The sequence below is a fragment of the Pelodiscus sinensis genome, chromosome 3, assembly GCF_052426305.1.
Source record: "Pelodiscus sinensis isolate ZL-2025 chromosome 3, ASM5242630v1, whole genome shotgun sequence".
Lineage (NCBI taxonomy): Eukaryota > Metazoa > Chordata > Testudines > Trionychidae > Pelodiscus > Pelodiscus sinensis.
The window spans coordinates 57,857,690-57,871,834 of record NC_143054.1 but is presented as its reverse complement, the minus strand read 5'-3'; positions in this window follow the sequence as shown (position 1 = coordinate 57,871,834).

Here is a 14,145-nt window from a genome sequence, read left to right as displayed (position 1 = left end):
GCCTGATATCTGTTTTATGTGCAATGATTCTTTGGCGAAGTGTCTGAGAAGCTTGTCCAATACACATAGCAGACGGACACTTTAGGCACATGATGGCATAAATTATATTTCTGGATGTTCTTGATCTTGTAACTGGCATGGTTAGGCCCATAATGGTGTCAGCAGAGTAAATATGTGGACAAAGCTGGCACCGGGGTTTGTTGCAAGGGAAAGTTCTAGAGTTGGTATTAGTTTGGTATGTCCTGTGGTTGTTGGTAAGAATCATCCTGAGGTTAGGTGGTTGTCTATAGGAGACTATGGGTCTGTCTCCCAGAGCCTCTCGGAGGGTAGTATGCTGTTCCAGTATAGGTTGTAGTTTATTGATAATGCGTTGGGCGGGTTTAAGTTGGGGGCTATAGGTGATGACAAGTGGTGTTCTATTGTTGGTTTTCTTGGGTCTGTCTTGAAGTAGATGATTTCTGGGTATTCGTCTGGCTCTTTCAATTTGTTTTTTTTTATTTCTCCGGGTGGGTAGTTGAGGTTTATAAATGCTTTGTAGAGATCCTGAAGTTTCTGGTCTCTGTGAGTGGGATTAGAGCAGATGCGATTGTATCGAAGGGCTTGGCTGTAGACGATGGATCGTATGGTGTGTCCTGGATGGGAGCTGGAGGCATATAGGTAACTGTAGGAGTCAGTGGATTTTCTGTAGAGAGTGGTGTCTAATTTACCATTGGTGATTTGTACTGTGGTGTCCAGAAGGAATTATTGAACAAATAGGCGCACGCAGACAGGCGGATGTACACCCACATACTCAAAACAATGTCCATCTAGCTCAGTACTCTGTCTTCTGACAGTGGCCAATGCAAGGTGCTTCAGAGGCTATGACTAGAACAGGGGTAATCATCAAGTGATCCATCCCCTGTCATCCATTCCTAGCTTGTAGCAAACAGAGGCAATGGAAACTTCAGAGCATTGTTTTACACCCCTGTCCATCCTGGCTAATAGCCATTGATGGACCTATCCTCCATAAAATTATCTAGGGATTTTTTTAACCCTTTTATAGTCTTAGCCTTCACAAAATCTTCTGGCAAAGAGTTCCGCAGTTTGATTGTGTGAAGAATACTACGTTTTGTTAGTTTTAAACCTGCTGGTTTCTTTGGGTGACCCCTACTTCTTGTGTTATGAGAAGGAATAAATAACACTTCCTTATTTACTTTCTCCATACCAGTCATAAAAGAAACGTGAATTAAGTCAATCCTAAAAACTGCCTGAATAAATGTACATTCATTCTCCACAAGAGCTTTGTGCATGTAAATTTAAACTTTGTAACCATTTAATTGAATCAACGTGCCTAGAGCATCAAGAGTAAACTTGAAATATTCCAGTGGAAATGATAGATATCATTGAAATGGTTAACCATTAAGGAATGGCTGAAAAAGTAGAATTATAGTGGAAAGAGAAATAGGCATAAAAGATAAAAGGTAGAATTTTAAAAATATAACTCAGTCTATGTCTATACAGGCAGTCCCTGAGTTACGCGGATCCGACTTATGTCGGATCCACAGTTACGAACGGGGTCCTCCTTCTCCCTAGTCTCCAGCAGACCAGGGAGAGGAAGCAAAGCGGCGGAACACGCGGACAGCCCAGACGCGTCTGGGCTGTCAGCTGCCCGCGTGCTCCGCGGCTTTGCTCCCCATCCCCCTGGTCTGCAGACCAGGGGGATGGGGAGCAAAGCCACGGAGCCAAAGGGCAGCAGGACAGCCACGGCGCGTCTGGGCTGTCCCGCTGCCCCCATGCTCTGCGGCTTTGCTCCGGACGCCTGTGGTACAGCAGCTGGGGCGCTGCCGGTTGGTCCCGTAGCGCCGCTCTGGGCGCTACTGGACCAACCCGGCAGCACCCCAGCTGCTCTGCCCCAGGCGTCCTGATTCAGCCGCTGCTGGTCAGTTTCAGCAGCGGCTGAATCAGGACGCCTGGGGCAGAGCAGCTTGGGTGCTGCTGGGTTGGTCCAGTAGCGCCGAGGAGCGGCGGCGCTACTGGACCAACCCAGCAGCACCCCAGCTGCTCTGCCCCAGGCGTCCCCAAGTCAGCCGCTGCTGAAACTGACCAGTGGCTGACTACAGGAAGCCTCTGCCCCGGGCTTCCTGGAATCAGCCGCTGATCAGTTTCAGCAGCAGCTGACTTGGGGATGCCTGGGGTTCTTAAGTTGAATCTGTATGTAAGTCAGAACTGGCGTCCAGATTCAGCCGCTGTTGAAACTGATCAGTTTCAGCAGCGGCTGAATCTGGACGCCAGTTCCGACTTACATACAGATTCAACTTAAGAACAAACCTACAGTCCCTATCTTGTACGTAACCTGGGGACTGCCTGTACTACAGTTCATGTCTGCAGATCTTATGGAGCAGTCTGAATATAAGTCAATGAGTAACTAATGATTAATTATTTCTAACCAATTCACAAATAACTAACCAAAGATTATTAGTCCTTAAATTATCAGAGTAAAGTTCTCTTCTGCATTATTTTCTTACTGTTCATGCTTTCATATTGCTTTATTTGCTGATCACTTTGCTGTCATTAGGAGTAGTGAGCTCTTTAAAGTGGTTAGGGGAGTGTAGGGAAGGTTATGAACCCTTTATGTTCTCTTTGGACAGCAACATCTCAGATCCATCCCTCTGGTCTGGCTAACAGATATGAACAGTACATTTCCTCTTGTTGCAAGCAATACAAATATTATGTTTTTGTAACCCCTCATTTCCTTGTATGTTTGAAGGCCATAAATGATTCACTACAACAGCTTAAAAACTTGTCTCTCTCACCAACAGAACTTAGCTTAATAAATGATATTACCTCACCTACCTTGTCTCTCACTCCCAAAACTGGTTTTTATGAATTTTGTGCTGTAATTTCTTAACGGAAATGTAAGAAGTAGTCTACACAAGTTCATTACTATTTTAACTACTTTCATCATATTACCAGTGCTATAGCAAACATGAACTATAAATAGGATAACTCTGAGAGTACCATCAAGTAGAAAATTCACAGACTGAACTAATTTTTGGCATTGCCTATTTTCTATGGCTTTGGGATAAAGTTTCAGAAGAATCTAAGGCCTGGTTCCTCATAGGTATTTAGACACATAACACTCATTATTTTAAGTTTAGGAACCCATAGAACTCAGGTGGTCAACACTAGAAAATTAGATCAACCCAGCTATATCACTCTGGGATGTGAAAATTCCATACCTGAGCAATATAGTAAAACCTGACTAAGTCCACATGGACTGCTCTGCATCAACAGAAGAATTTTGTTGACCTAGCTTCTGCCTCCATGGAAAGTGGGTTACCTACACTGATGAGAGAACTTCTCCCATCGGCAAAAGTAATGTCTGCACTCAAGCTGTTGGACCAATTTATATAAGTGGTGTGTAACTTGATGCCTATTCTGGAGCAAGACAAACTAAGTCATGAACTGTTTCAGTATATATTAGCATGACCTCATGCTATGCAGACCTCTGATATCCCTGAAAAGGAAGTTTGAAGCCATTACCTCTGGCATACGAAACCTGGATGGAAAATCTTTTGGAACAAGGCAATGCTTTTGGGGGCTAGGGAAAGAGGGAAAAGACTGTTTCAATGCATTGAAAAAGAACACTTCTGAGCCCCAAATCTTAACTGAAAGTAGGATTAAAAAAATTGGAAAGGAGAATGTGAGGGGGTCACTCACCACCGTAGCGGGGGTCCGTCGTCTGTCCCCGGAATCAGTCCATTCCGCCCGCACAGGCCTCCGCTCACGTGGCGTTTCCCCTCTGGAATCTTCTAGTCGCGTTGCTCTCTTCGCCACACTGCCCTCCGGCAGTGCCCAAGTCACTCGCTCTGAGCCCCCCTTCTGGGGGATTGGTGTCTCCAGCAGGCCTGTCCGCAGGCCTAGCAGGCTGGCCAGCTGGCTGTCCGAGCGCCCTGGCCCAGCCTAACTCTCTAGCCCTGCCCTAGCTCCAGAGAGCATCCTGCTCCCTCGGCAGCCAGGCTCACAGCCCTGCCGCAGGCCTAGCAGGCTGGCCGGTTGGCTGTCCAAGCGTCCTGGCCCAGCCTGACTCTCTAGCCCTGCCCTAGCTCCAGAGAGCGTCCTGCTCCCTCGGCAGCCAGGCTCACCCTGTCTTGGCTGAAGCAGCCCTGCCCTTTATAGCCCCCAGCTGGGCCTTAATTGGCCAATGCCGCCCAGCTGGGCTGAACTCCCCGGGCCTGCTCCAGGCTGGGGTTTGGCTCTTAAGGGGCCAGTACAGGGCAGCTGCCCTGTTACAGAGAATAAAAACACTTGAAAATCATATTAGGTCACAGTATCATACTATGTGAGATTCCTGAGCATACCAGCAGGAGAGAACTCCTAGAATTGTTTAAGTTTGTGGAAGCCTTGCTTATTCTGTTGTGATATCTAAGTATTGAAGGAGATCCCCAGTGCACAGAAAAATGTCCAGAATTCCACTGCACAATAGGAATGGCTGTGGCACAACAGGAGGGACTACAATAGTGAGCGTATCTAATGTGATGGATAAAACACAGATTCACTGAGCCACCAAAACAAAAAACAACCCTTGAATTTGAAGGAGAGAAATTTTCATTTTATTGGTTTGAATGCCAGAATTTTAAGTAGAATTGAAGGTTTTCTGGTTGCAAAATAATAGGATGAGGGGCAAAGAAGGTGCTCCTGTTTACTACCCAACAGTGGGTGAATTATAACAAAGTCTTTTGAGATTTAAAGCTGCCTATTCAACTTCTAAAAAGATCAGTGGATAATAAAAATCTTACTAAGAACTTAAACAACAAGCAAGAATATTATTTTTGTCTCCTTTTGCCTCCCCATTTTTTGGGACAATATTCTTTCCCTTATCACAAGATGCAACTCTGGAATAATGACCACCACAGCCCTCTCAGCTCCTTGCAGTATGCAGGGTGTGCTGCCCTGAGCGCTCTGCCTGGCGCTTTGGTGGTTCTGTAGCAGCGGCAGTAGCCAGGAGCCCTGGGCCTCTTTGAATCGCCAGGCCTCAGGGCAACTGTCCCCTCTCGCCCCTGCCACTAGTCAACAGGCCTGGGGAGGAGTCACATGAAAGGGCCACTCACATGACCATTTTCTCCCCCTCTCCCCACATCTCTTCTCAGCAAGTAACCTGTTTAAAAATGTAGGTGCTTAGGGAACTTTTACTGCAAAAATATAGGTGCTAAGTGAGTTTAGATACCTAGTGTTTGGAGGCAGCTGAGTGGGGGGGGGGGGGGGGTTGTGAATCCCAATGAGATTTGACACTGGGATTTAGGGCCTTTCAGTGTCAATGGGGTGCCTAAATCCTTTTGTGAACCCTACCCTAAAAGTTTTGTATGACAGCTGACTGTCAAATATGTAGACTTTCTAGTTCTCAAGTCAAGTTATTTTGTTAAAAATGTATGTTGAAATATATTATTTGGAATGGTTAAAAACATGTCAGTGAATCATAAATATCACTCACTTTATCTGTGGCTAACTGCCTTCTGTGTATAAAAATGTCTTAAATATTAATAAAAAAGAGAGATTTTAAAAGTCATTCTGATTCAATGGAAGCTGCTTGTGGTGATCTTTTAAATAGTATCAAGTATCAGAGGGGTAGCTGTGTTAATCTGAATCTGCAAAAGCGGCGAGGAGTCCTGTGGCACCTTATAGACTAACTGAAGTATTGGAGCATAAGCTTTCATGGGCAATGAGAGTGATGAAGTGGGTCTTTGCCCACGAAAGCTTATGCTCCAACACTTCAGTTAGTCTATAAGGTGCCACAGGACTCCTCGCCGCTTTTAAATAGTAAACTCTTTAGTCCGAGTAAATCACTCTGTCACTGCAGTCCAGCTGTTTCCCTCCTCCATGACTCACCTGATCACCATTCTGAGGACTGAGAACCCCAACATCATTCACAAACTTGTCTCCCACGCCCCAGTAAAGTGACCTGAAATCTCTTTATTGTTTCCTTTCTCAACTGCTTGTGAGTCCTCCTCTCAGATTTGATCACTTATCCTTTATCATTTATCAGTTATTCTTCTTTAGCCTTTCCATTGTTGTCAACTTTCATCCTATGACTATTTGCAGCTCTCTCAACAGGATTTTCCTGTGCAGCCTCCTGATTGCTATAACATTATCATAGCTCCTGGCATTACTGACATTCCTTTTGTATCATTAATAGGCAATGAAGAATAGGCTTCCCTGAGATGAACTGAACTTGAAAAATGTACAAAAGAAGCACATTTGGCATTGTTCACGGTGAATTATTTTCAACAATTGCTATTTTCCAGGTCTATGAAATGTTGAAAAGTAAGGAAGAAACACAATTTAAATACAATTTAAAACATATATATATTTCACACCACTTGCCAATATCACAGTTTTTTACTAATTTGTCAAGGCCGATGTTTTAATTCACCTGTTTTGATTTTGAACTCGTAATTAGATTTGACTTGTTGAGATACACTGGGAGAATGTCAAAGTAAACTGGGGCTGCTCATTTACAAGAATATAATTTGGAAATCCATGAATTAGCACTCTGTGGTGGAGAATGCTGCAACTAATCCATTTCTGCAACTGTGAATCTTAAACAGTTCATATTGTATTTGCGTGTGTATAAACAAGATTCATATGAATACAGAACAAAGCCAGGTACCAGTTATGAAGGCATGAGAGAGAGTTCATGGGCAATTTAAAAAAAAGTATGATTTGGTATGCCAAAAAAAGTGAAAGGAAGTGAGTGGTAGCAAACACTTGATCAAAAAGAATGGTTTCAAGAAGGCATTGAAGGAAGTATGTTCTTTTCTTAGTAGCCATGTTGGAAGGAAAGATAAAATTGTCATGCAGATTCTTCAGGATGCTCTTCCTAATGGTCTTCTATTAGATAATGATGTTTGCTTCTGTTAGTCTTTGATCATTTTTATTCAGGTAAGTTACCATCCTTGGAAGCCAAACATGCCAGTTCTGGGAATTTGGTTTTTGCTTCTATTACATAATCTAAATCAGGGCTACTCAACACATGGCCCAAGGGCCACATGTGGCCCGTTTATTTGCGGCCCGCGGTACAGTTTTACGTGTGACTCAGCATGCAGCATGCAGGTGGGATCCTTTGAACATGGCTTCTACTGGGAACATGCTCCACAACGGCGAGTCAGTATAATGGACTTCTGTTGATATGCATTTTAGTTGTTAAATACCTGGACTGTTATTGCTTATTAAAAGTGCTGTCATATGGGTAGAAATTGGGTAAATATTGCATTTTATTAATGTCAGCAGAACTGACTTAAATGGGGCCAGCATTTTGGGTAGTCTTCCCTTAATCTTTGTATTCGTGCCTGTCAGTGTGAAAGAAGCTATTTGCATATATTTGCATGTATATACAAGCACGCTTAAGTTGTGGCCCTCAGCATGTGCTAGGACTATGATTGTGGCCCCCCAGATCCCCTGCGAAGGCTGTTGCAGAACTTCACTCCTTTGGTGGTGGTTTGTTTATAATTTCAACCAGAAACTTCTTGGTGGCTAATTTTACATCCATTTCTTCTTCTGTCCACACCGGCAGTTAATTAATGTAACTTTTCTTCATTCCTGATAAGTCCTCTGATGTATTTATAGAGAGCAATTATGTTTCCTCTCAAAATCTTTCGGTTAGGCTAACTAACCAAAGCTTTTTGAATCTCCTCTCATAATGTATAAAAGTCTCAGAGGGGCAGCTGTGTTAGTCTGTAAGCAGGGCCGGCCTGAGCCCTTTTGGCGCCCTGGGCCTGGGCGTGTGGCACTGCTACAGGGCACATGCACAGGCCTGCCCGTGGAGCGTGGGCCCACCCCAGGGGTGCACGGCACATGCGTGCACCGGCCATGGCCGCTGGCGGGAAGCCCGGGGCCCGCCCCTTGGATGAACAGCGCATGCGCTGCCCAGCCCGGCCCGGCCAGCGCTTCTGGTGCATGCGCCGGGCTGTGCAGGGCCCTGCAGACGTGGGGGCAAGGGCGCTGCTGTCCGGTGCCGCAGGGCCAGCGCTGCGGGAGCCGGGCGTGCGGCTCCTGATGGCAGCAGTAAGGGACACCACGCGCCCCTTACAGCTGCCATCAGGCGCCCCCCGTAGGTTGGCGCCCTGGGCAGCTGCCCGGCTCACCCATGCCTCTGTCTGGCCCTGTCTGCAAGGCTACGTCTACACTGCACCTCTCTGAAAAAATGAGGAAGAACGACTCCTGTGCAAGAGGCGGTTTTTGCGCAAAAAGGAGCTGTCTACACAGCTCCTTTTGCACAAAAGCCTCTTGCGCAACAACTGCCCCATATTAGTTATGCAAATGAAGTGTGGCAATATGATAATCTGCATTTCATTTGCATAGGCTTTTGCTCAAGGGAGGTGCAGTGTAGACATAGCCTAAGGGAAAAAACTTAAAAAACAATTAATGGTCCTGCAGCACCTAAGAGACTAACAAAAAAAGTAGATAGCATCATGAGCTTTTGTGGAGTGGGTTGTGCCCATGAAAGCTCATATTATCTACATTTTTTGTTAGTATCTAAGATGCTTCAGAACTATTCATTAAGTTCTCCCATAATGTAGGTTTTCCATTTCTCAGATCATCCTAGCAGCTCTTTTCTGTACCTGTTCCAGTTTGAATTAATCTTTCTTGAACAGGAGAGAGCAGAACTGCACACGGTGTTCCAGATGAGATCTCCCCAGTGCTTTGTATAATGGTACTAACACTTTCCTGTCTCTAATAAAAATACCTCGCCTGATGCAGCCTAGGACTGCATTAGTCTTTTTCATGGCACATTACATTAGCAGCTCATAGTTATCCTGTGATCAGCCAATACAACCAGATCATTCTCCTCCCCATTGTTGGGGTCACTGGACATGAGCCTAGGTTACTCGGGGGAGTGGAAGATCACAAGAATCGATGAAGCACCCCTGCTCTAGGCCCAAGCACCCTAAAAGTACCCCCCCTTCCGCTCCTTCCCCCCTCCCCAGGCATAACTTTTCTCTGGCTCGCTAATAGCTGGGAACAGCAAGACAGACCTTGAGGTTGCCTAGTTACTATCAGTGGTATAGAAAAAGAATTCAGATGTGTCTCTGTAGAGGGGAGGAGGAGGAAGATAGAGCTGGCAACATGTCCCAGCGTGAGAATCTTGCTACAGTTCACTATTTTCCTGCAAGTAAACAACCTGGGTGTATAAGGAGGAAAAACTGCTTACGTTGGTGTGCTTGATCTGAGATGTCTAGTCTCCTGGCACCTATTTGAGCGTTCAAATAAACTTTTTTTTGCTTCTCCACACCGGTGTGTTTATTGGAGCGCGCACACTGGGCACCGAACCCAGCTGTTGCCTCCCTCGGGCACTCTGTGCCGGCAACACCATCGTTTTCAACTAATATGTCTCCAGTGCACAGCAAAAATTCTTATTGTTAGTCCCTAAATGCATGACCTTGCACTTTTCACTATTAAATTTAATCCCATTTCTATTAAGCCAGTTTACAAGGTCATCCAGATCTTCTTTCTTGATATTCTGGTCCTCTTTCATATTGGCAATTCCTTCCAACTTTGAGTAATCGGTTTTGAGCTCTTAAAGCTTTACTTTCTATGGCTACCTGTGGTTGATATCACAAGGGTGGCAGTCATAGCCACAGAACTTTATATATCTGCTTTTGTTTTTTACTCTCCCCTCAAATTATGTTTTTCATATAGTTAATTTATACTCATCTTCTGAAATATTTGAAATACAGATCGACAGGTGCAGAATGCCCAGCACACCTCAATTGTTCGTTACTACTTCCTTAGCTCAGCCACATTCCCACATGGCTAAGTCCCCCAGCTGGGGCTTGTATTTTACTTAATTCCACTGAATTCTTACAGCTCTCCCATTTTTTCCTGCCATTGCTAACCTTGTGTGGTGTCTTTATATCTCCCTATAGTCCATTAGCCAGGGACAGCATATACACATTTGAGACTATGATTGAAGGCCTGAAGCCTCTCTCTGTCAAAAAGCAGAATGATTTACTTCTGTAAACTTCTAATTGCAATAGTCTGAATACAGTTGCACACAAATGCTCTAGGTGGAGCTTCAGCACCAGTTGAGGCACTGAATAAAGTACGTCCAGGAGTCAGCTACATCAGAATCTAGCATAGCCCAGCATTTCTACATCTTCTTTCCACTAATGTGCAACCCAGCAAAACAGCCATTTATAGAGCAGTTGGAACTGAACTAGTTTTTTCTTTCTTCTGAGCCCTTTTCTTTCACTTTTGATCCATTTTACATTTTTCCTTTGTCAAATGTTCGCTGGGTGTTTCCTTTTTGTTTTATTTAATAAGAACAACTTTATTTGGGGCTTCTAACCTCTTTTTTTAAATATGTTTATTGCCATCAAACAGAACACCATTAGAGAGCACTGTCCAAAATAAAATTATAGGTTGAGATGTTCTAAGCAGTGCAGAGATTTAGCCAGTTAATGGAAGAAGTTTGTAGGATATACTGTTTGCACAGAGTTCACTGACAGACCAGGGCCTCAGAATATATTATAAGCTCTTTGGGGCAAGGTCTCTTGTTAATTTGTGGTTTGGGGGTCCATTAGAATGGGGTCCATAAGTAGGAATCCTGGGCACTACTGCAATAAAAAATAAGTGATCATTAAAAATGTAAAGCCTATTTTGTTTTCACCTCTTGTGCTGCTAATTTTTTATTTTAATCTGTACAACTATGACATTAGTTACAAATCTATCTACTAGAATGTGTATGGCTATGAGTCTGTCTGTGAGTCTGATCAAGAATTCCTCTGAAAAGATACACTAGGGTTACACTAGTTGGGTTACACTAGGGCCACCAAATTTGGTATGCAGCTTCCTCTTCTCCTAACTTAAAGCAAGATCAGGATTTGGTTGTGCCAGGAGAACCGGAAGCCATGGGGAAAGGACAGTTTTCCATAACATGCAAAGTAAGGGGCTGCAATAGGAGAATGGCCACTGAGGGCAGGGAGCCCACAGGGGAAAACTATCCTGCAGGTTGTTCACCAGGGGCAGCCCTACCACCAAGGGAGTGGTCATCAAGGTTGGGGCTCTGCCATCTTGCCTGGCAGCACATCAGTAAGTAGTTCTTCTGCCCCAACCCCTTTCCATCTCTCCCAGCCCTTGGCTGCAGCACTGTAGGCAGGGATAGAGAACAGGCCCTAGGTGTGCTGGTTGTGTGTGAGAAAGAATAGCCCCTTGGGCAGGCTGAGAGGGATGGCCTGGGGGAGAGAAGAAACAGGTCCCAAGCTAGCTGGGATGTGGCTGGGGGGGGGATGGGTCCTGGGAGTGGTGGTAGTGGTGATTTTGGTGGGGAGAAAAGACTCCTGGCAGGCTAAAGGAGTGGCCAGGGGAGGGGGAGAGAACAGGCCCCTGGACCCCAGCCTCCTGCACACATCCCCTCCACATCCCCAAGGCCCTGTCCTGAAGGACCTGAGCAACTCTGGGTAAGTCTGGTGTATTAAATAATAATTTGCTCATTGGACAGCATTAATCTAGATAGATACCTTTACAGACAGTTCTGGTTCCAGGTTCTTATGCAGGCTGAGCTGTGACCTGTAACATTACATTGAAATGCTTTAATTACAAATATTTTTATTCCCATTTTTTTAAATTGAAATATTTCCTATATTAGATTTTGTAAAACATTTTAAATACAAAACTTAAATTTTGACCCTAAGGTCCTTTTAACATTTTACTGACTGGTTATAATTATTTGTATACTAGCAGGTGGAGGCCCATCATTGACCATGCAGTCATTTTGCTTGGATTACACTTATAGGAAAGTTCAAGAAATGAAATATATGTAATTGAATTTGTTATTAATGTGCTTGCAAAAGGGAAGTAAAAGAATAGTTTTAAATTTATAGAATTTTAACTTTAAACATTATTCATTTTATTGAATAATTACCATACATACTATATTTGAATCAGAAACTTGTAAAGCTTCCATTACTCTTTCCATAACTAATTTGAATGATTTTGTGAGTTGTAACAGTACAAATTTTTGTGATTATTAACAGTAAACATTTTCTTTGCACTAAAAAGATAGTTGAATAAGCTATTTGATTTTAATTTTAACAAATATTTTATGAACTCTAATCATAATAGTCATGACTTTTTTGATGAAAAACAAAAATAATTATTTAAACCTTTTACCCAGCATATACTGTTGTAAAAAGTAGTGCATTCAGCTAATATGTGGCAAGATAATTTATTCAAAATTTGGTATCTCTAGGTAATTGCAAAGTATGACTTTATTTTGCACAAATTCACAAACAAACTCTTCAAAATATATAGTAGATTATACAATATATTCTTTTCTATTGTACAGAAGCTTGTTGTGATCCAGATACATAAAATATTGATTACATATCATTCAATTTTTGCCAAAGCTATACACAAATGACACCAGCTCTTCATATTTCCTCTATTTTTTTTTAAAATTGATGTTCTGTCAAAAATGGAGAAAGAGTAGAAAGAATCAGAGTGGGCCTGATTTTGATCTCACAAAGCTGTAAGTCAAGAGTAACTCTAATAAATCATATGTAGCTGTAAGAGGGAGTAGGATCAGGCACATTTAGTTAACACTTTTCAAACTTTCGTTTTTAAAATTAATTTCCATATCTAAAATGCACTGCCCCAAGAATTTTTGCACATAGACACACATTTTAAGGAGCTATGTATACATTGCAAAATGGCTTGAGTCCACAAGGAATAAAAAATTCTCCTACCGTAAAACAACTATCATTCCCCCTCAAACCAGAACACTGATGGCCTTTCTGCTGCCTTTCAGGTCAATCCATTCATACTATCACTCCCAAAGGGTGAAATAAATTCCAGAGTAACTGAAAATACCTGGCAACCAGCCCTCCTTTGAAAAAAATCTATTAGCCACTCATCTCAATAAGGTATTGTCAGAAGTATATTGATTAGCAACTCAGTTGTCCAATGTAATGCTAAATATATTAGAGTTTAACCAGTAAAGCCTATTCTGCAAATATTCTGTTAAGGCAGATTTTTATATGCACCTACGAAAGCTGGGGTGGGGAACCTAAGACCTGGGGGCCAGATGCAGCCTTCGGCTTTCCTGGATCCACCCCGAGGCCCACCTAAGCATTGGGGAGCCCTGCACTGGTGCTCCAGTCCCCACTACTCCCTGTGGGGCTGAAGCACACAAAATCTACTGGCTTGGATCCTCCTAGGTTCAGATGTCAGGGGAGAGTGGAAAATGTCTTTCCCCATATTTGGGGGGCAGGTTGGCAAGGTTTTTTTTTCTTTTGTTTTTTTGCTTCTCACTTGTGTGCAGCCCCTGACCGATTTTTCTGTGGGTCAGTGGCCCCCAACCCAAAAAAAGGTTTCCCACCCCCAGACTAAAGTCATGATAGCATGAGTACCTCTGTGAGATTTTGCTGAGATTTTTTAAAAAAAATTGTACGGTTTAAAATAGCTTATTGAAAGCTACCAATTAAATCTTAATGTTTCCTCCTGTATCATGTGTGAATTGTATATCACCTGTATAAAGCATGAATAATTGAGCATGCAGGGTGTTGGGGCCCTCACCCAGTGTCTCTCACCCGCAAATTGTCCCCCTATTGTCTTTGGCACACTTGCTTTTAGTAGTTCATGGCCTACCCCGGGCAGGGAGGGTAGGGAGACCTGGGCCCTCTCCCTTTTCAGGTCTTGGCCCAGGACCCTAAGAACAGGGGCAACAGCCTCCTGTTCGGTCGGTGGGGATGTTTCCGAAACTCACCGACCCGCGGGTGTCTCTCCACTCTGTCCTGGGCCACTTCCTGCCTTCCGCTGGCCTCCGGGGTGCTGTTCCTCCTCGGTGCCTCGAGCCGTTACCTGCTGAGGAGATCCTCCCATCGCTCCCCTCATCGCGCCGTTCTGTCCCGTTTGTGGGGGTTTCCTCCGATCTTTCAGGACTGCCGGGAGTTGTCACCCCTGCCCTGCTCCGCTCACTGGGGCCATCACTCCCTGTCTCCAGCTCACCGCCCCCCTGTAGCCAGACAGGAACCCCCCCTTGCAACATCCATCTTGCTTGCCCCTCTGAGGTGCCTGGAGCATACAGGGCATAGAAAACAATAAAATCAGCATAGTCTTTGAAGCCTTGACAGAAGACCCAGATATGCTGGCTGCTGTGACCCTGGATGA